The sequence below is a fragment of the Danio rerio genome, chromosome 16, assembly GCF_049306965.1.
Source record: "Danio rerio strain Tuebingen ecotype United States chromosome 16, GRCz12tu, whole genome shotgun sequence".
Taxonomy (NCBI): Eukaryota; Metazoa; Chordata; class Actinopteri; order Cypriniformes; family Danionidae; genus Danio; species Danio rerio.
Genome location: NC_133191.1, coordinates 3821233 through 3845000, shown reverse-complemented (window position 1 = coordinate 3845000; position 23768 = coordinate 3821233). Strand labels below are relative to the sequence as shown.

Below are 23768 nucleotides of genomic sequence, written 5' to 3'. Positions count from 1 at the left end.
ATTGATAATAAGAAATACTACTAATACTACTAATACTAATACTAATACTAGTAATAAAAATAATTATGCCAATTTACCTCTTTTTTTTTTACCTGTGAGGTATACTTAAAAAATATTACTGGGGTATCCAGACAGGAGCTTTCTTTCGAGTGGCTTGAAGCCTCTTTTTTTTTTACAGGCGGAGCATCTCTCTGGAGTCTTCAAAGCGTCTCCGTAACAAGCCTGCAAATGTCTGTGGGTAAAGAGGGTAAAAAGGCCCGGCGTAAATGCTCTCCTAATGACTCTCAGCAGGGTTACCCTCGTATCTTTCATAAAGAAAGCGAATAAAGCCCCGAACCATTATGCCGAGTCCATGCGAAATCTGGGAGCGGCGTTGGGATTCAACAAAGAGAATACCCATTCTGCCAAATGGGGTGTAATGGGATACATTAGCGTGTTATGTGCCTTGCGGTGTACCTGGCAGTCAGATGTTGTTGTGCTCTTTTTTCGGTGTACAGATTATCTCTCCAGATGGTAATTAATGTAATTTTGAATGCCCGAGTGCAAACATGGGGGACAAGCGTATGTTGCTGAGCATGGATACGGATACGGTCTGACTTTAAAGAGCAATCTGTTTTTAGATGTTAGACAAGGTACAGATGAAATCAAAACTAAGCATAATGATTTTGTTCGCTCACGTTGTAGTTTTGTTGTAAACAATTCATCTGTGCATGTCATTAAGAAAACAATAAATAAATAGTTTGCCCTTGTAATCTTTCATTGAAATCTGAAGACACACTTCCTGTTTGTTCAGTTCAATTCTAAGATTACACGTGTCTGAGGGATTGGGCGTGGCCAACATACTTAACCACGCCCCTCCAATTGTCAGTTTTGACAATGCTATAAGATAACAAACAGAAATGGTGAGTAGGAGGAGTCTGTTCGGTTGTAATAACTTGCTCCAAACCCTTTTCCTGATCTTTCAGAATGAAATGCCTACTTTACTACATCCAATCAGCTTGCAGTAAAAAAAATAAAACAAGCCACGCCCATTGTTTTCTCATTTAGTATTTTGTTTCTCGAGGAATTGTGTCAGATTAATATTAATAATAAAAATAATAATAACAATAATAGTACATAAAATGTTAGCTAGTGGTGTAACGGATCACAATCCTCATGGTTCGGATCACATTATGGTTTTTTAGTAACAGATCGGACCATTTTTCGGATCAGTCAAAAAGGCAATGTAATGACAAATATAATTTGCTTTCCATTTATTACAAAACAAGAAGTGCAAATATCTTTTGGATTTAACAAACAGAACAGCCATATCACCCTGCAGCCCAAGAGCGGTTACTCACTGAAGCTAAGCAGGGCTGAGCCTGGTCAGTACCTGGATGGGAGACCACTAGGGAACACCAGGTTGCTGTTGGAAGTGGTGTTAGTGAGGCCAGCAGGGGGCGCTCAACCTGTGGTCTGTGTGGGTCCTAATGCCCCAGTAAAAGTGAAGGGGACACTGCACTGTCAGTGGGCGCCGTCTTTCGGATGAGACGTTAAACCGAGGTCCTGACTCTCTGTGGTCATTAAAAATCCCATGGCACTTCTCGTGAAAGAGCAGGGGTGTAACCCCGGTGTCCTGGCCAAAGTTCCTCTATCGGCCCTTGCGATCATGGCCTCCCAATCATCCCCTTCCACCGAATTGGCTCTATCACTGTCTCTCCACTCCACCAATAGCTGGTGTGTGGTGAGCGCACTGGCGCCGTTGTCCTGTGGCTGCCGTCGCATCATCCAAGTGGATGCTGCACACTGGTGGTGGTGTGGAGAGACCCCCCCCTTATGATTGTGAAGCGCTTTGGGTGTATGGCCATACATAATAAATGCGCTATTACATTACAACAGACAACCTGTAATTTTACTCAAAATAAAATGAAAACATCATCAGCTGAATAAAAATAAAATTTAAAATACCCCATATCTAGTTTTTGTTTCATTTTCAATAAATGATTCAGTCATTCACTCATAAAACTTAGTTTCATTGCTAGATGATCATTTTTGATGACTTAGGCCCGTGCACACAGAGACGTTTTTTGCTCACGCTTTCCGTCGACGTTTAACGCCTTGTGACTAAATAAAGGGCGTCAATGTGATCATGCACACCAACGTGCAAAACAAAAGCGTCATTTAAAAAAGAAACGCCTCATGCTCGTTTATTTGTCAAAGTCTTCTCCACCAATAAGATTGCCACTTTTGATCACATGCCTGGAGCTGATGAAGTTACAGTAAATTACATTGAAGTACATTGAAGAAGATCCCCAAAGGCAATATGTACGGGGAGCTGCTTATTGCTCTGGTGGACAATAATAATTTCTTCATAGCTAGAGCTGGAGCTGCTACTTGAACCATCCATGCTTTTTCGAGTCACCAGTGACTTTAACAACATGCGTGTGAACTTCCTCTCTTCCCCTTCTTCTGTGTTATAAGCGAGATGTCATAAGCTTAAAGTTGTGTAGCGCCATCTAACATCAAGGAGTGATTTTGCACACTCTTCTGCTTGACGCCAGTGAAAATCGCTTGGGTTTGAATCTGGAAAAACGTCTCGTAAAACGCTGACTGTCAACGCAAGCGAAAAGCGTCCCATAGTTTACGAGCCTTTATTCAGTGGCATATTTTTGATGGCTGGTTGGCCACCTATTGAATAAACAGAATAAATTAAAATCTCTTATGAGAAAACCTTAATGTACCTTTCCTTAGAGGCCATACAATAGATGTTTCCCAATCAAAAAGATACATCCTTGTAAATATCTATATCTCATCAAGTCTCACTAGAGAACGTCTCAGTTTAAGGATACTTGAAAACCTGCATTCATTTAGCATCTTTTGTTGAGCGTACCATGAAAGATTAATCAAGTGTAGCTTCATGTTGTCTTCTATGATTATTCATAATGCTTTGAACACATTCCTATTCCTAATTTATAGAAAATAAATCAGAACTGAGGCGGCATGGTGGCTCATGGTTAGCACTGTCGCCTTACAGGAGTGAGGTCGCTGGTTTGAGTCCCAGCTGGGTCAGTTGGCATTTCTGTGTGGAGTTTGCAAGTTCTCCCCATGTTGGCGTGGGTTTCCTCCGGTTTCCCCGACAGTTCAAAGACATTTGTGTCAGGGTTCTGCCACTTTGGTCTTGTAAATTCTTGTTTTGGTGGCAGAGCTCTGACACTACTCCATGTCTGGTCCTGTTTCTGTCTCTGTGTGCGCGCGCGCGCCGTCGTGGGTGTACGCAGAGTGTGCGCGCTGCCACTTGGTTGGCGCTGAGATGAAGCATGCGCGTTGCTTATGTGTGAGCGCACGGTAAGGTGTTTATCTATCGTGTGCTCGTGTCTTGCGTCTCTTGTCAAAGCACGTGGCTTGGTGTTTACATTGTGGTCACGTGCTTTTGTCGTGTGCTTCAGTGTTGTGTTTGTTGTCATGAACATGCAGTTAATGAGTTCTCTCATTGGCTGCATGTTCTTGTCCTGTTAAGTGAGCGCATGGCTTGTGTTGTCTCTCTGTGTCATGCGCTCTCCCGTCTATTGTCTTGTCCCACCCTCCTTGTTAACCCATTATTAGTTAATTGTGTTCACCTGTTTGTGTGTTAATTTTCTACAGTTTATATACCCCTCACTTTTGCTGTCCTGTGCCAGTTCGTCATCACTTGTTGTTGTTTGAACCCTTGTCTTGTCATGTTTCCAGTCCTGTTCCTGACCATCCAGCCCAGTGAAGTTTGTTTGTGTATGTATTTGTTTTGTTAATGTTTTCCCCCTCGGGGTAGTTTATTTTGCATTTTATTTTATTTTTATTATTTAATAAATTCCCATTATTCCTGCACTTGAGTCCTCGCTCCTTTTTCCCCATTTCCCATCACCTACCCTGACAATTTGCCATAGTGTATGTGTGTGAATGAGTGTGTATGGGAGTTTCGCAGTGATGTGTTGCGGCTGCAAGGGCATCCACAGCGTAAAACATATGCTGGAATAGTTGTGTAGATGTTGAACTATGATTAATAAATGCTGTACAAGTTTTAGTTCATAAGTACATTGACTAACATGAACTAATAGAGTGTGACTGATCAATTTATAATAGCATTTTTGTGCTGTGTTCCATTTTTAATAACGCATGTTTAATAAGCTGACTTCAAAATAAATGCATTAACCCTTTTCTTTTATGGGAGTAAGGTCATAAACGGCTTAAACGTAAAGCGATCACCGTCACAGTGAGTTGTTTGCCTCTTTCACTGATTTCGCCCAGCATGTAAATGCATAAAGCTGCTTTGTTGGTTTATTGAAGTGCGCATGTATGATATGCGAGAGGAATTCATCCTTACTGCGGATTTGAGCACATCCAGACAGAGCGAACCTTCAGAGGAAATAAAATCAGATGCTTTCTTGACCCAAAGGATTATAAAAAAAACATTCTCATCTCAGGCAACAGAAACTAAAAGGGTCTTAACATGTGGATTCTTTGTTTTTTTTTTTTACTTATTTAACATGACAACTTGCATAAATCAAATACTTGGGTCACACTTTATTTTAATGTGCAATTCACACTATTAGCAAACCATTAACTATAATGTTTAATAATAATAATAATAATAATAATAATATTTCACTAAATTTATATAGCACTTTTCTGGACACTTAAAGCACTTTACACATAGGGGGAATCTCCTCATCCACCAACAGTGTGCAGCATCCACCTGGATGATGTGATGGCAGCCATATTGCGCCTGACCGCACACCACATAGCTGATTGGTGGAGAGGAGACAGAGTGATGAAGCCAATTATGATATAGGGATGGTTAGGAAGCCATGATGGACAGAGGCCATTGGGCAAATTTGGCCAGGATACCAGAGTTGAACCCCTACTCTTTTTTGAAAGACATCCTGGGATTTTTTAATGACCACAGGGAGTCGGGACCTCGATTTAACGTCTCATCCGAAAGACGGTTTAGCTCAATAAACTATTAACTTTTTGCCAATTAATAATTATTAAGGTAGTGGTTTAAAGAATACGATAATGTAGAATATGTACCTGATAAAAAAGTCCCATACCAAGTGCTTTCACTCAGTGGCCATCTTTGAAACACCTCCCAGGCATTCTGTTTGTGTGGGGAAACATCAAATTCATCAATTCACCAAGCTTCACCAAGCTAACGATTAAATTTCATGTTAGGAATCATCAGTTAAATTAAACAACAGCTGTCTCTTTAGTTTCATGTCGAATCACACAAAATCTGCAAAAACTCATGTCTGGAGAATCCTCAGTCTATAGCAATCGCTGATTGGCTCCTATACTAGAAGGAGGGGATTCATTCGCCATATTGACTCTTGCAATTTTCCCTATTTAAAACTATACGAGTGATGCGTCTTGTGTGTTTTTCTTTGTATATAATTGCTAATATGTGATGATTTATGAACAATTTTCTGGTAGAGCATGCGCAAATATTTTGACAATTCGAATTTAGCATTGACAATCATTTCTATTATCCAATCATTATAAGACCACACTCCCATAATATCTCTCGACTTCAGAAAAGCAATGTAGTGTTCCGAGCGAAGTGTAGATATTAGTGTTTTATAAAAGAGGTGTTGGTGTGGGGGTGAGATTACCAAGACAACATAGCTTGTCATAAGTCTGTCATCAACATAATTGTCTTGAAGCTAATATAAATATGTCATAAATTTTATAACAGCGTCATTCATATTGTTTTTGGACTTCAACTAAAGCGGAACAAGCTGAATTTGTCATTCAAATGTCATATAATATTAATGATGCTATTATAATTATACTACAATTAAATGACCAATTGAGATTGTTTCCCTGTAAAAATAATCATGACAAAAAATATTCATGACATTTACCAGTACTGGATTGCGGGTTGAAGGGCATCCGTTGCATAAAACGTGCTGGAATACTTGACAGTTCATTGGGCTGTGGCGACCCTGGGTAAATATGAGACAAGCCAAAGGAAAATTAATGAATGAATTTTCATGACAGTTAAAATGGCTTCATGACATTTATGTTTATGACATATTTATGACAAGTATTGTTGTCTTAATAATGTTTTCATGGCAAAGACAAAACAAGTTGTGTTATATTTGTTTATGTCAAGTTGTCAATACAAACAATGTCATCTTTGCATTTAAAATGTCATAACTGCGCGAATGTCACATAATGACAGTTGTCATGGGCATGCATAAATTCTTATTCACATTCACTGTAAAAAATGTAGGATTCCACACGATTCCTTCATGTTGTCCCAACACGAAACGATTAAGCTAATTTCATTGTTTATACAAATTTAAGTGGATTGAACATAAAACAATTAAATTGTCTCAAAAATACTCAAGAATCGTGTTGGATCAATTAATTTTAATAATAATAATAATAATAATAATAATAATACATTTAAATTTATAATGCGCTTTTCTAAAACCTAAATTGCTAAATTTTAAATAGGTAGTTTGAACAAGCCGCAAAGGTCATTTTAAAGTATGACGTGATTATAAAGGTTTCATGACAGCCTTATGAACACCCCTTTAAGTAAAGTGTTTCCCAAAAAGGCTTAACTTAAATGTATTTTGTTTTCTTCTTTTATTCCTATAAATTTATTCCTATTAAAAAAAATATTCTTTCTAAATTATTATTAATTTTTAATCGTGTTTCTTTTATCTTTGTTTATGTAAAGCATTTTGAAATACCGTTATGTATGAAATGTGCTATATATGTAACCCACTGGTCCTACTGCACTCAACTCGGTCTAAGCTGGGACTGAACCGGCGATTCTTTGCTAGGAGTCGGTTGCTCTAACAAGGAGGCTAAAGACCATGGCCTCTAGTGTCTGTCACCAGAGCACCTTTTTAGGTCAGAAGTGTGAGGTTTACCTGCATAGCACTTCGGTAGCTGGCCTCCGCTACACTCATCCCCCTAAACCTTACTCCCCTCCCGGACGAGCCCCCACATGTAACCCACTGGTCCTATTCCACCCAACCTGGTCTGAGCTAGGATCAAGCCAATGATTCTTCGCTTGTGATTCGGTTGCTTTAACCAGGAGGCTAAATACCATAGCCCCTAGTGTCCACTGCTAAAGCACCTTTTGAGAATTACCTGCAGAGCGCTTTGCTAGCTGCCCTCTGTTACATTTAAATAAACTTGCCTTAAATGTTGCATTTGTTAATATCTGATAATATGTGCGAACATGCTCTTCTTCTGAATGTTTATCAAAAAATGCCACTTTCAGGTTGTATCAAGGTATTAAGCTCAAAGTCCAGCAACCCTGAGCTATAGCAGATAACAACACCGAGAGCAGGTTCAGTCATTAACCGCTCTAACAGAAAACGCCACAGGCTCACCAGGAAAAAAAGGCTTCTCTCAGCCTGGAAAAGGTGTCATATGAGCAGGAACTAACCTGTCCACTTCCAGCCAATGACACCTCGGAGACTCGTACAGGGCAAATAGATCATTGTTCCCCTGGCAAGCAGAAGATGGCATTTGCTAATCAGAAAGTCATCTGTCTGTGGAATGAGCATCAATTAAGGCACTTACACAGCTAATGATCAGGAAAAGAAAAAGAAAAAAAAATCTAATGGGTCTATTTAAGGGTGGGATCTCACCTCTATCTGTCCAGCTCATGCTGATGGGGAATGCTAATTTCATTTTGGTGTAGAAGAGACCTCGCAGTCCAACCAAGGTCGTCGCCACCTGTTACCTTAATCAACCTCACGCTTGCTATTGTCGTGATTTTTTTTTCTCAAACAATTAAGCCCTAATAAATCCCGTAGATCAGGGGTCTCAAACTCAATTTACCTGGGGGCCGCAGGAGGCAAAGTCTGGGTGAGGCTGGGCCGCATAAGGGATTTCACAAAAAAAAGTCCTCAAATGTCATTATTAACAGTTTTAATTATTTCTTCTGAACATGAAGTGTCCTGAACATTAATAGAACATTTAGTGAAGATTATAAACAGTTCTTCTGAATATGGCATCTTTTGCCTACTTCTTGCTGCCAGAGACTTGACAGCGCTTCTACTCTAAATCTGAACCACATTTGGCTTTAGAGCGGAAGAAGTTGAGACCCTCAGTATGGCTTGAAGATGATCATCAATAAGTCTAGACCTGTACTTTGACTTATTGAAGTCCTAGGGAAAAAGTGGGGGAACTCACTCAAAACTTCCATTCCCTCACCTAAAAAAAAGGCGTATATATGTATAAATAAAACACCCCCACCCCACTCCAGTCACATCAGTCTGTACCAGTCTGTATCTACCTATAATATCAATATATATATAAGATGCAGGGCAGGCACGTGCACACATAGGGCTCAACCTGTGCAGAGCACATGCCCTTTTTAGTCTTGCATAGAAAGTGCCCTTCCAAAATGATCAAAACTGCCCCCGCGACGCGACACACCTTCGGTCCCGCCCTTCAGTAGGCGCGCGATAACACCGCTCTTGAGTACGCGCGCGACAACACAGCTGATCAGAACGCGCGCGACAACGCGCATTGAGTGACAAGCGCGCTGTGTACGGATATAATCAGCGGAGCGGGGAGCACTCTCTCTCCCCGCTCCGCTGATTCTGTCAGAGTACAGCGGTCGGCGCGGGCCACAAAATATTGCACTGAGGGCCGCAAATGGCCCGCGGGCCGCGAGTTTGAGACCCCTGCCGTAGATAGTTAGTTCAAAGTGGGAGCGCTGGGACTGCATGTGGTAAAGATGACACGAAACCGCGTTGACAATGCAATTAAACGACTTGCTTATTTTAAACAAAAATTGTGTCATTTATTAAATCTCACGTCCTTCAAAACCCATTTGATATTTTTCATCTGGCTCGAAATGTAGCATTAAGGTGTCACAAAATAGTCTCATGCACCAAATTATATATGTATGTACAGTTGCAGTCAGAATTATTAGCCCCCCCTGTATATTTTCTGTTTAACCAAAACAAGATTTTTTCAGCACATTCATTCATTTTCTTGTCGGCTCAGTCCCTTTATTAATCTGGGGTCACCACAGCAGAATGAACCGCCAACTTATCCAGCAAGTTTTTTTACGCAGCGGATGCCCTTCCAGCTGCAACCCATCTCTGGGAAACATCCACACACACACTCATACACTACGGACAATTTAGCCTACCCAATTCACCTGTTCCACATGTCTTTGGACTGTGGGGGAAACCGGAGCACCCGGAGGAAACCCACATGAAGGCAGGGAGAACATGCAAACTCCACACAGAAATGCCAACTGAGCCGAGGTTCGAACCAGCGACCCAGCGACCTTCTTGCTGTGAGGCGACAGCACTACATACTTCGCCACTGCCTCGCCCTTTTCAGCACATTTCTAAACATAATATTTTTTATAACTAATTTCTAATAACTGATTTCTTTTATCTTTGACATGATATTTCATATTGTTTTTGAACTCAAATAAGGCTTAAATGTACACTGTAATTTCATTTCGGAAACTGTAGGCTGAGGGCTTTATTTTGACGATCCATGCACAAAGCGCAAAGGGCAGGGCGCAAAACCATTAAGGGCGTGTCGGAATCCACTTTTGCTATTTTAAGGACGGAAAAATCAACTTTGCGCCATGGCACATGATCTAAAAGGGTTGAGCTTATTTTCTTAATGAGTTATAGGTGTGTTTTGAGAATAAACCAATCACGTTTTACTAGCAAGAAAACGGTTAAACAGAGCATCTGCAGCGCAAGAATGAGAGATGAGCCTCCTCATTATTTACTTCACTCTCGTGGATAGGAAAACTTCTTGTATGCACAGACATATATTAGCCTATAAATAATTAATTTCATTTGTTAAGCTCAAAAATTAGTTTAAAAACTATTTCTAAATTCAGTTCTAATTTACAGCAAATAAATAAATGAACATTAATAACGAAGTGTGTTCAAAAAATTGAGTTATATCAAAATACACATGCTGTGCTCCATATGGTGTTAAACCTGACAGGTGGGCAAATCTGAGCTTGTTTTTAATAAAATAAATACAAATATGCATATAATAAATAACACTACTATTAAAAATAACATTATACAAAAGCAAATTGTTATGAATGAACTGAAAAAGCCTCCCGAGATGAAAAAGGCATGAAAGCAGTGGTTTTTTATACTTATGTAGGCTAGAAAATAATAGGTTTTGTATTATTTTAATCCTTTATATTTATATATATATATATATATATATATATATATATATATATATATATATATATATATATATATATATATATATATTTCCTTATTATATCCTATATATATCCATAATATTTTAATTCTTTTTCATATGTAAAGATATTTGCGTATTGCTCTACATGTTGTCTTACCGGTGCGCCTCGGCTTTGTTCTGGTCTATTAAACAGACTATAATAGTTCCTCAAAATAGAAATGTGTCAGCAATGCGCCTCAACACACCTCTTTTTTAGACTAGATCGCCTATGGGCACACATATAAGTGCAACTGCATGTGCTATTTAGGCAGCTTGGCACAAAACGTCAAAACGACTCTTGCGCCAAGCTGAAACCAGCAATAACAATTGCGTCGTGCCTTGCGCCGCATTGCGCCGGGTGTATGATAGGGCCCTATGTGTTCATAATTGTTTTATGTATTAAAAATGGCCAAACTTTATTAATCATCATACCAAACTGAACCATACCATTCATAATTAAGACACTAAAGAGTGTCCAGGTTTTGGTGCTTGTCATTGAACTTCCATTGAATCAGCAGGAGTGAATCTTGCGATACACGGGACATTCAGGCTTTGACCCAGAATGACACAATCACACACTGTCTCTGTCTTTGTCTCTGGCTGCTCGATTGGCTAAGAGTGGCCCCGCTGACAGCCGACCTTATTCAACACCTGCTCTTCTGTCACCGACTGATCCAATCCAGAGAAAACAGCGCTCAGCACAAAACCCTACAGCTCTCAATTACTCTGAGGACGTTAAATTTTACAAAGCAGCTAAGTAAAAGACACTGTGTGTGTGTGTGTGTTTTTTTTTTTTTTCCCCGAGTCTCCCGCTCAGCCGTCAAACGCGTCTTTCTGGATGTGACATGACACACAGATGTGATTCTGGGACTCGCTGAAGGCAAGATAGAGGGCGTAGCGTGATATTAGGGCTTTCCTCTTTAGGAACACGCCGCTGCGTTTCTGGACAGACCTGCCAAAGGGGGCGACTTACCCACAGCTAGGGGTTAATTGCACCACTGGGGAAAAATGCCTTCTCTGATTCGGTGCACAGTTGATTGGGTGGTTGGTGACAGGCCCGCGCTGCGATGTCTGGAGGAGAAGAAGGCCGCTGAGAGCACCAGCTGAAAATAAGTCGAGCTGACAGGAAACGCTCCTCCTTTTTGGAGGCAATTTCGCATTTGTATCCACTTTGACTTACTAAGCTGTTATTAAAGTGCGAGAGGGAAGAAAAAGGGGGAGGTGTTCTTATATGTGAAGCATCAGGGTTTGAGAAGCGTTTCTGTTTGCTTGCGTGACTGTCAGACGGAGACTCCAACCATCGCAGAGCTGTTTGTTTAATTGATAGCGAAGAAGAATTGGAGAGAACTGAAGGAATGGATAAGAGACTTGGAAGAAAACAGCCTGTGGGTATTTTTTTTTCCACGCGCATCCGCAGTGTTTGGCCAACTTGTTAAAAGTGAAATCTCACATTTTGATGCAAATATTAAACACTCTACAAACACGGGCTCGTCAGATGTATCACATAGATTTTTTTTTCTTTTTTGTGGAGATGATACAGTATCATTTCTCTGCACAGCAGTTTAACTGTGTTGATTGGCCAGAACTGTTGCATGGATGTCTGATCAGACATTGCTAGTTGTCTACATACTACACACTTGTTGAAAAAAAAAATTATCTATAATAATATTAATAATAATTCCCTACATTTATATTGCGTTTTCTGGGCACTCAACGCGCTTTACACATAGGGGGGAATCTCCTCATCCACCACCAGTGTACAGCATCCACCTGGCGTTAAATTTCAACAATATTGCCGAGCAGATATAACACAAATAAACCAAACAAGCAGGGAGAGAGGAGACTGTCCTATTTATTTTAATTTAATTGAATGTATTGTTGCTGGTCTAGCTTGCGTTGTGGATCCATGCAAAGTTAGATAATGTAACACATAGGGGCTCGTCCGGGATTTGTAACACTACTTTATTTCTTTCGTACCAATGGTGATTGGCTAAAATAGAAAAATCCAATACATATAGAAAGATTACTAAATGTATTACAGAATGTTATGTTTACACATCCCTGCACAAACTGCTTGTAAATGCATCAGCTGTTCACAGCGTAATACTCACTACTCACCCTAACCCTAACTCTTGAGTACTTTTGAAATGGCTACCTTTTACTCATATTTTGAGTAATATTTACAACAAATAATTTTACTCTACTTGTGCTATATTTTTGGGCAAGTAATGGTACTTTTACTTAAGTATTAATTTTTTTAGTATTCCATACCTGTCAACATTGGGATGTGAATATAAGGGATGTAAAGTTTCTAGAACTGCTCGATCATGCAGATTTGCACTAACATCAGAAAGATCCGACCCTTCCTATCTGAACATACTAGGGTTGGGCATCTAAGCTATAATGCTGATCCGATACGCATCTCGATACAAAGAATACGATCCGATATATTAGCGATACATTTGTGACATATTGCGATGCAACACGATACGATTCACACCAATATCACGATACGATGCGATATTTCAGCACTAACTAATTAGATCAAGTTTATGAGATTATGTGAAAGAGGATGCTGTGCCACTGAATGTGTTTGATTATTTATAAACCAAGCAAAACCAAGACTTTTTTACAAACTGGCTCTTCTCTCAGAGCCAGAGTGTCAGTTTACAGTAGAGGGGCATTTTAGAACCTATAGCACATATTATTTAAGTATTTTCAAGATAAACAGAATGTATAAGTGCAATATATATTAAAAAATATATATATTTGCACTCTTTCAACATAAATAAATTTAGCATTGCACAACAAGAATTGTGATTTAACTTTTCAACTATGAAAACAAGTTTTACAAAGATATTTTGCCACTGATTATTCAAAACTTAAGGTTGTGAACTAGCAGTGTTATGCTGCGTTGAAACATCACTGTCACTGTAAACAACAGGCTAATAAAAATATAACAAACCAGCAATCTTCTTGCTGTGAGGTGGTCAAACTACCCACTGTGCCACCGTGACACCCATTATTTTTATCATTATTATTATTAATATTATTATTATTATAATTAAATAAAAATTAACAGGAGGAGGTGTTTAAAACCTTCGTTCTCCGTGACACTAGGCTGAATATCTTTGCAGATGAACAATGCAATAGCATTTGTTATTGGCATAGAGCGAGCAGAACTGTTGCGCATGGAAAAAAAAACTTTCAATGCTTTTCTCACCACTTTTGGAGCTGGTTGAAGCAGTGCGAAAGCCGGGGATGCAGAAACACTAGAAGATGTTTTCACAACAACACCGTGGCGCCGCTTCAAGTGAGATATCAGATTAGTCGTACTGCCCGCGTATTTTACAGATGCGCGGCACATTTTGCAAATTGCATCTGTCCTGTCATGTCGTCCATCCTTAAATCCATAATGTTGCCATACTTTAGATTTAAAACTCAGTGGGGAATAAAATGTTTGTTTTGCTTCTCGCGCTTTCTGAGGGCGCTCCACTAGCTTCATCCGCACACCTGATACACTGAGTTGTAGTGTGTGCACATCCGCAAATCCGTTGCTGAGGCTTACTTTATGTAGGTCGATTAAATTATGCGCCAAAAACAGGTTGACAACACTTGTTAATAAATAAAAAAATACATTCTATATTAAAAATATAAGCTGTATCTCGGAAAAACCGATGCATCTCGCAAAAACCGATGCATCTCGATTTGCTTCCAAAATTTCATTCATCCTCTGCTGCTCAACCGATGCACTCGCATCGTGCACGCGCATGACCGCGTATCGATACATATCGGTTAATCTTCCCTTCCCTAGAACATACAGCTCAACTCCTTGTTCAAGCTCTTGTTCTCTCCAAACTGGATTACTGCAACTCTCTACTAGCGGGGCTCTCAGCTAACTCTATCAGGCCTCTTCAGCTGCTCCAGAACGCAGCAACACGAGTGGTCTTTAAGGAACCTAAAAGAGCAGATGTCACTCCGCTGCTCATCCGTTTGCACTGGCAGCCAGTTACTTCTCGCATCAAATTTAAAGCTCTGATGTTTGCTTACAAAGCGACTTCTGGCTTTGCTCCTTCTTATCTGCTCTCACTTCTGCAGATTTATGTGCCCTCAAGAAACTTGCGTTCTGTGAATAAACGTCGCCTCGTGGTTTCATATTCTTTAAAAATGAAAAATAAATAGTATGCATTAGCAGCAAATACATTAGCAAACAGGTCAGCTTATTCAAATTATTAGCTATTATAAAGAAATAGAGTCAACCTGTCAAATCTCATTAGGTGTTTATTTACTGTAAAACTTACACATTCTGAATAAAGAGCAACGAATGAATCTCTTATTTATTTAGATTTTTTTTTCATTTGATTACATTAAATAACAGAGGTGTCACTTTAAAAATGCACACATCTAATGTTTTAATGAAAGCATTCAAATGTTTTTCTAACTTTTTAGGCTCATTTAGGACAAAGTTTGTTGTGTTTAAAAAAAAACCCACCAAGATCAACATCTTTACATATCATTACTATTAATTATGTTTATATGTCTGTTCAAACAGGCACCCAAAACCAAGACTTTCACTCCGCTTTAAATCGCGTGTACAGAATCCATTTGGGAAACAGCATCTATTCATCACTATGGAGCGCGTCTGACAGTCACGCTCCGCTATATGACTGTTTTGAGGATTGCATATGAAGGGGAGACGGCACCTGTAATGAAAAGAAATGGAAATCCTGCCATTTTTATATTTATTTCAACGTGTTTTCATGCCTACACAAAGCGAATGCACAGAACAGACTCTCATTTAAGAGCAAGGATCAGCCCCTTGTGGTTCGGCGGTATGGGTTGCATATAGGGAGGCTCGACTCTTTAATGTTTACCCTTCAGAGAAAGACTGAAAATACGGGAGAAATACGGGAAAATACCTTTACGAGATGATAGCAGGATAGAACTGTAAAATACGGGAGAATCCCGGGAAAAAATGGAAGGTTGACAGGTATTGTATTCATTCCACCACTGGTTATATTTATAAAAAGCATCAACTGATGACATTAAAATGACAATTAAATAGTATTATTTGACCATATTTTAAAAAAAGAGTCAGTATCACTTCATTTTGATGATCCCTTTACCGCATTTTGTTGAATTTAAGTCGAGTGTTTTGAAGTTCTGCATGTGCTGTCTGTCAATCACTGCTATCTGTCAGTCACAGTTGTTACTTCCTAGTTTGACTGATGGAGAATTTAGCCAATGGCTGCATGATTCTTTCAACATATGTTGGCGTTTCTTCATCTATTGGATGCGTTGTTGTTTTATTGTTTAGCTTTACTCTTCTGTAGTTAAGTCATGTACTAAGACCAACAGAAAACTAAGAGTTGCTATTATCTAGGTCAGTACTATACACTCATTATAATGAAGGAACGTTGGTACAATTATTACTCTGTGATGACAGTAGCAACTTTTCATATTCCGTCAGTCTAACTACTTGATGTAACTACAGAAGAGTCGAGCTTTAAGTAGGACAGCTATTGGAGAAAATATTTCAAAAACTTTGAGTGAGATGCTAATGGTCTAATCTGATTCAATGGTCCATGCTAAGCTAAGCTAAAAATGATCCTGCCAGACTCAGAGATCATCTGAATGAATGAAAATGGTAACATTTATCTATTTAACTTCAGGGAAAGTGCAATGTTTCCTTACACAGTGTTGTGTTCAGCCCAGGCTGGTCTACCTTTGGATGTTTATTGGCTCTGACATGCGCTGACCGCATGATGCGAAACCCGCACTGTCTCATGATGAGAGGCAGCAGCAGCGCTTCTGTCGTGGTCCTTCTCCCCTCGGCGGTAGGGCGGGCAGTAATTAATTTTCACATTTAACTGGGAGGCAAAACGCTGGTGTCCTGGGACGAGGCGCATGCCACCAACCCACATCCTGGATTCCGGGGATTAGGATAATTAGCCCCCGGAAGATTGTGTAGACAGATGGAGAGGACCCGTCCCTCCCTCGCTCCCTCGCTCCCCTTTGCGCTTTGTCTGTCTGTCTTTCAGCTCAATGAGGGGTGTTTCCTCAGCGTTTCTCCTGTACTCATGTGCTCCTGCCAGTTCAGAGGTGGTTTGTTCATACAGGATGAAAAGATTCATGAGGGTATTGATTGGAATGATATAGTGGAGCTGTTTGCTTGGGAGGTTCATATATGGATCTTTGCAGGCCTTTCATCTTCAGCTTCCGTCTGTGTGTGTTTGTGTGTGTGTGTGTGTGTGTGTGTTGGGTTTTGATTGAAATGCTGATGTGGTCACACAAAGCTAGTAATAAAGCAAAATAAAATAAAATAAAATAAGGGCCACACAGTGGCGCAGAAGGTAGTGCTGTTGCCTCACAGCAAGAAGGTTGCTGGTTCAAGGCTCGGCTGGGTCAGCTGGTGTTTCTGTGTGGAGTTTGCATGTTCTCCCTGCGTTCGCGTGGGTCTCCTCCAGGTGCTCCGGTTGAATTGGGCAGGCTAAATTGTCCGTAGTGTGTGTGTGTGTGTTTGTGTGTGTGTGTGTGTGTGTTTCCCAGAGATGGGTTGCGGCTGGAAGGGCATCCGCTGCGTGAAAACGTGCTGGATTAGTTGACGGTTCATCCCGCTGTGGCGACCCTGGTTTAATAAAGGGACTAAGCCGACAAGAAAATGAATGAACAAATAAAACAAAATTTAATTTAATTTAGTTAATTATTTGTGCATAGTCAGTAATGCTGACAAATCATGTCCAAAAAATTTGTAGACCCAAATTCATGTTAGGGAAAAATATTATATAAAAATATTAAGAGTAAAAATGAAGACAAACAAGAAATATATATAATTTAATTGAAATTTTGTAGTTTGTATTTTTCATTTAATTTTTTTGCAATATTTAGCTTGATTTTAAATGTAATATAATTTTGTTTCTAATTAAATTTGGTGGCTAAATTATTATATTAATAATTAAATCTATTTATTAAGTCTGTTGGGTTCAAATGCATATATTTTATATTTACATATATCTATTTTTATATTTTTATATAAATGAATTAACCGCCAACTTATCCAGCATATGTTTTACTTATTCAGCATTTGATACCCTTCCAGCCATAACCCAGGACTGGGAAACATCCATACACACTCATACACTATGGCCAAACTAGTTTTTTAAACTCACCAATAGCACATGTACATATTAAAAATCCTACATTTTGCTGATTTAATTACATTTATTCTAGGACTTGCATACAAATGAATATTTAATTTTTTTTATTTTAATTGAAGATATGTCATAATAGCACCCTATAAATTTCAAAACTCATTTAACAGTTACATGTTTTAACTGGAAGCCCAAGATAACTGAAATGTACTTGTTTTTAATTAAAACAAGCAAAATAATCCAATGGGGTAAGCAAAATAATCTTGTTTTTCATTTTGACTTAAATTTATTTAGCTTTTTGCATTAAACGTTTTAGTGTCATTTTTAATTTACCTAGAGTTAAACAGCTGATTTCTACCAATTTTATTCATTCAGCCGATCTCTGGGAGCACTTTTAGCTTGGCTTAGCATAAATCATTGAATCGGATTAGACCATTAGCATCTTGCTCAAAAATAAGCAATGAGTTTTGAAAGTTGTGGTATTTAAAACTAGACTTCTCTGTAGCTACATCATGTACTAAGACCTACTATTTTCTAGGTTAATTCAGATAGGAACTATACTCTTATTCTGGCACAATATTCAAGGAACTTTGGAATAACTACTCTGGAATGAGAGTCGTTCCTAGCCATATCAGGCAAATTTTAATTTTTTATCAATCTTACTACATGATGTAACTACAAAAGAGTCCAGCTTTAAATAGGAAAATGATCTAAAGTTTTTCCAAAAATTTTACACAAGATGCTAACGGTCTAATCCGATTCAATGACCTATGCTAAGCTACGCTAAAAGTGCTCCCGCCAAACCCAGCAGCATGTATGTATGTATATATCATTTTCTAAATTAAAAATCCTACATTTTTGTGATTTAATTACATTTTTTCTAGGACTTGCATGCACATAAATATTTACCCCATTGGCAGGTTATTTTACTTTTTTTAAGGAAATTCTCGCTTAATGTTTTTATTTTTCATCCTAAAACAAGACAATATTTTCTCATGTCTATAAAATGCTTCTTGATTTAAGAATTGTTAGATATTTAAACTAGAAACAAAAAAACAAAAAACAGACAAAAAAAATCTAAGTAAATAAAGTATTTTTGTTTGTAGTGTATGACCTAGTTATACTCTAATAAGGTGGCTTAAAAGGACATCAATTGTGTCCTTATAATTCAAAGCACTTAAAAATCATATTTAACGACATCTTTTAACATAGAATTTTTGCCACATTTCTTATGATGGTTAGGTTTAGGGATGAGGCCATATAATAAGAGGTTTTTACAGTTTAAAATACATTACGCATTTGGAGAGTCCTCGTAAATCATACAAGTGTGTGTTGTGTGTGTCTGGGCACCTATATGAGATGCACATCTGGAGTTACGGCTCCTCGTTCGGACTCTGTCAGGGCTTTAATGAAAAAACAAGTGGACTGGTTTTGAGCTGCTGATGGAGAAACAGATTAAAAGAACGGACATGAGCTTACAGAAACACACGGTCAGAGAGCAGAGAAATAAACGACTATCAGTGACTATAGACAATCATTTTTGGTGCGTTCAAAAGAAAGAGTTTTATTAAATAGTGAAATTTATAAAAATATGATTTTGGTCACCTAACATCCTTGGGAATAGAAAGATAATACATTTTAATTTAAACTAGTTATTACAAAAAATAAAAATAAATAAACAAACAAATAAATAAATAAATAAATAATACTAATACTAATAGTAAAGATGATTTATTATTTAGAATGATAATAAACTAAATGTAATATATTTAATTATTATATTTTTCCTGTTTTTTAAATTTGTATTTATTATTTTTTTCCCAACATTAATTTGAGTGTACATATTTTTGCAGTAAAATAAATAAAATAAAAACATAATAACAACAACAACAACAGCAATAATTATAATAATAATAATAATAATAATAATAATAATAATAATAATAATATAGATTATTCATTATTTATAATAATAATATACTAAAGGTGAGGTATTTTATTTAGATTTTTTTTCTGTTTATTAAACTTGAATTTACTATTTTTCCTCAAAAGATCAATTTGAATGTCCATTTTTTTGCAACAACAAAATAATAACAATAATAATAATAATAATAATAATAATAATAATAATAATAATAATATAGTAAATATATTTTATTTAGATTTTTTCATGTTTTTATAAATGTATCAATTTGAGTGTACATTATTTGCAATAAAATAAAATGAATAAAATAAAAATAATAAGGAATATTTATGAGTTATAATAATAATAATAATAATAATAATAATAACAATAATAATAATAATAATAAAATAATAATAATAATAAACTAAATTTAATATATTTTATTTAATTATTTTTTTCATATATTTGTATATATTTTTTTCCTGTATATTAAAATTGTATTTACTATTTTCCCCTAACATATTAACTTGGGTGTACATTTATTTATTTATTTTTTATTTTTATTATTATTTTTTTAAATAAAATAAAATAAAACAATAATAGTGATAATAATAATAATAATAATAATAATAATAAATTATTTTCCAGTGATGGGTTGCGGCTGGAAGGGCATCCGCTGGGTAAAAATGTGCTGAATAAGTTGAAGGTTCATTCCGCTGTGGCGACCCCAGATTATTAAGGGACTAAGCCGAAAAGAAAATGAATGAATGAATGAATAATAAACTAAATTTTATGTATTTTGTTTAGATTTTTTGCTGTTTATTAAAATTGTATTTACTATTTGTACCCCAACGAATTAATTTGGGTGTACTCATATTTGGAATGATTGTAAGTTTTTTTTTTAGACTAGTTTTAGTTTTGGCTTTGTTATAATGCCTAATCTAATGTATATACACTAATATATTATTGTAAAGCATCCTATAGAAAATATGAATTTAAAAAAAGAGATTAAACAGAGAAAGTTAGGGGTGAATTTATTAATAACAAGGACACCTTAAAATAAACTATTACCCAGTGCCTTTACACACTCTGAAACTAGTCTGTTTGTGCTACATTGCTTTTAACACCGCTTCATGGGTCGAGAGCGTTCAACTCTCCGCTTTGAGTTTTGCTGTTATTTTTTCAGAGCTTTCTCACAAAATGGAGGCGAGACTGACAGCAGGTAACAGAGTTCTTTAATGCAGCCGTGTGACAGACCACATGAGGTACAACTGTGAAGCCGCCGACAGCAAATCTGCAGGAATAAGAAAAGAAAGCATGTTTATGTCGGAAAATGGCAATTTTAATGCGCTTAGACAGCCTATCCTGCATAAACATGATTCCAGCATTATCCGATTCTATCATAATGATGATTTATAGTTCATTCAGGAGGACAAAATAAACACACACACACAGACAAGCTGTGATGCTCTCTTTTGAGTATTGCCGAGCAGTGATTTCTGTCTGTTTTCATATGCCTTCATTCAAAATACCAGCTTTATTTTCATGTGGAGATGATTGGTTGAACATACATGACATTTTTGACTTCAGCAGGATGTAACAAAGGCATTAAAGTGCGCTGGCCGAGAGAGTTTAACATGCTGCAATTCAATAAAACGCATGCAACTACAAAAATCGCCAGCAAATTAAGAAGATTCTCCTCGCTTTGACAGCATACATGTTGCAAATCCTAACAATCACTGCTGGGTAAGTTACTTTAAAAAACTAACAGATTACAAATGACCGACTACTATTGGAAAAGTGTAATCTGATAACATTACTAATTACTTAATGTAAAAACTATACAGATTACTAATTACTTTACTTTGAAGTTACTTTTAAAACATATCAAATATACAGTACCTATAAAAAATACAAAATAAACTGCATTTAATACTCACTGAAAAACACTACAATGGATTGATTACAGCAGCTTGACATGTTCAACAAACCTATGCTGCGTTCACCCCAGAAGTGGAAGAATTGTCAAGCGTGAGGGATTTACATGTTAAGTCAATGCAAATTTGCATGAATGAGACTGCGTGAATGATGCGATTTATGCGAATAAAGCGTCGCAAGTTGAGTGTTTTGCACGATTGACGCGCTCAACAAACGTTTCGTGCGAATCACTCGAGTTGGAAAATCTGTACTTCAGCGGACATTCGCGGCACGTTAACCAATCATGAGCTTGCGCTTGTCGGGGCCATGATAATGACGTAGCACCTGTTGTTGGTGACCCCGTGGGGAATTTCTCCTGCCGACACTGTAAAATAGTTCATCAAACTGGGCTCGGCTCAGTCGGAAGCACCGCTGAAAGCTTCCATCATCCAGGTATAGTTTCTGGGGAAAATGATGAACTTGAACTCACAGAGCTGGGTGCACCTCCGAATGGATCTAGTGGACTCAGACACTGCTCCAAACAAATCGATGCTGTTTTTCAGCCTCATAAAGCACACAAACACAGCTATTCTCTTAATAAAATCCATGTTAGCCATTTAGCATTGAAGCTAGAGTCACCGGGCAGATAGAAGCCCTGCCCAGGAAGCGAATCTGTGTCTATTTTTAAATAAATTTGACACAAGAATAAAGCGGATTTGATGTGCGAATGAAGTGAGGAAACTCAAAATGTTCACGTGTCTATTTAGGCACGAATATTGTGATTTATTCGCGTGTGCCGTGTCTGGTGTAAACACAGCATTAAAGAGACAGTTCCCTCCTCATTTAATTGTTCCAAACCTGTTTTGTAATTAGCAAGTAATTAGTCTACAGAAATGTGTACATTAAAAACAAAGTATGAAGCTGATCAGTCAATTCTCACGAGTCACGTGGTTTTCAACTGGTGCACCTGGAAATTGTTAGCGCTCGCAATATGGGCTCCGAATATGTGTGCGCAAGCCGCACGCTTCCATTGGAAATAATGAAGTTGCACGCGCATAGGAGTCGCCAATGGAAATAAAACAAACCCACACAAGAAATGCACGTATGCCAGGCATGAAGTTGGCATTGACCAACGCACATTCTCACGTTCGTGTTATCATTGGTAAATCCAAACGTGAGCGTGAAACGTGAAATGCAAAGTTTTTGTGCTTACGCAGCATTGATGAGCCTCCAGATGATTTCAACTACGTGCGCCTGGAAAATGCACGCGCGTGACGTGAATATATGAGCGCCGCTTGCACAACATGTGCCAGACGTGTGCCTCTATTGAAAATGGCAAACTTATAGCCTAAGCTTATTGGCGTTGCTTCCAAGGTGCACGCTCAGTAGCCACATTTCAATAAAGATATAGATCTCCTTATTGAAACTTCATACCGAAACTTTTTTTTAATTTATATTGACAATGGCATTCAGTCAATAACTATCGATAATGATTTTATCGGCCAGCTCTAGGTAGCGGTCAGCTGGTAAGCACTTAAATGAATGGTATCATATCACGCCTTAGTGTTCGTTTTAAAGACCGAATGCAGCAAGACATACTTCTGGCTAAATAATTTGCGATCTCAGGAAATGTAAATAGGGATACGTTTTTAGAATGAGCCTATGTTGAATAATTAAGTTATTTAAATTTTTTAAAAAATGCTGATTCTCTCGATTTAAATAAGTAATTTGAACAAGAAGCACATTTTTTATTTATTTTTTTTTTTATTGAGTGTGTTTGTAATACAGTTGAGAATTATTATATGACACACAAACAATAACCGGCCAGGTGTAGACAGTATTTCATCAACCGCTGTCACTTGATGTCTCTCAGGAGAAACCAATAATGGATGATGTCCATCCTTAAAACGTCCCTTACAAACCCAGCGCTTGTCACCCGTGGAGGAGAAGAGCGTATGTTGTTTTCAGAGCTTCAGGAGCCTGACGTTCAGACAGATGGCGAGCTTCAGTTTGTTTAGTTCCTTCTCAGCAGAAAAGCCAGAGAAACAAATCGAGCGATGAACATGCTTGCATGTCATAATGTCTGTGCTAGCAGATGCGCTACAACGGCGACGATTCCGCTGCTGAGATCCACTCGTTTTATGATGTTGTTTGGAGAATATATGAAATGTGCTCCAGCTTTGATATTTTGGCACTTTAAAGTTTAGACTGTGTGATGATGGCTTATTTAGTTGGTATTATGTGAAGGAAAATAGTCTTTTTTTTTTCCCCACAACATCAATATGACCTAGATGTTGCTCAGATGAAAACAATGGCATGTTTACCCACTACTCTTTCTTTTTTTCCTCAAAGTATCTGCTCAAATGTATTTTAATTACAGTTGAATTCAGAATTATCAGTCCTTCTGAATTATTAGCCCCCTGTTTATTTTTTATCCCAATTTCTGTTTATTTCTAAACATAATAGATTTAATAACTCAATTTTTAAAGCTGATTTATTTTATCTTTGCCATGATGACAGTAAATAATATTTTACTATATATTTTTCAAGATTCTAGTATTTAGCTTAAA

At 37.6% G+C, this 23768-nt stretch overlaps 1 protein-coding gene across 2 annotated transcripts in view; it reads left to right on the top strand.

Moving 5' to 3' along the window:
- grik3 (glutamate ionotropic receptor kainate type subunit 3) overlaps nt 1-23768 on the top strand; it is a 216410-nt gene that overhangs the window by 41915 nt on the left and 150727 nt on the right. The gene's annotated exons all lie outside the window — the stretch shown is intronic.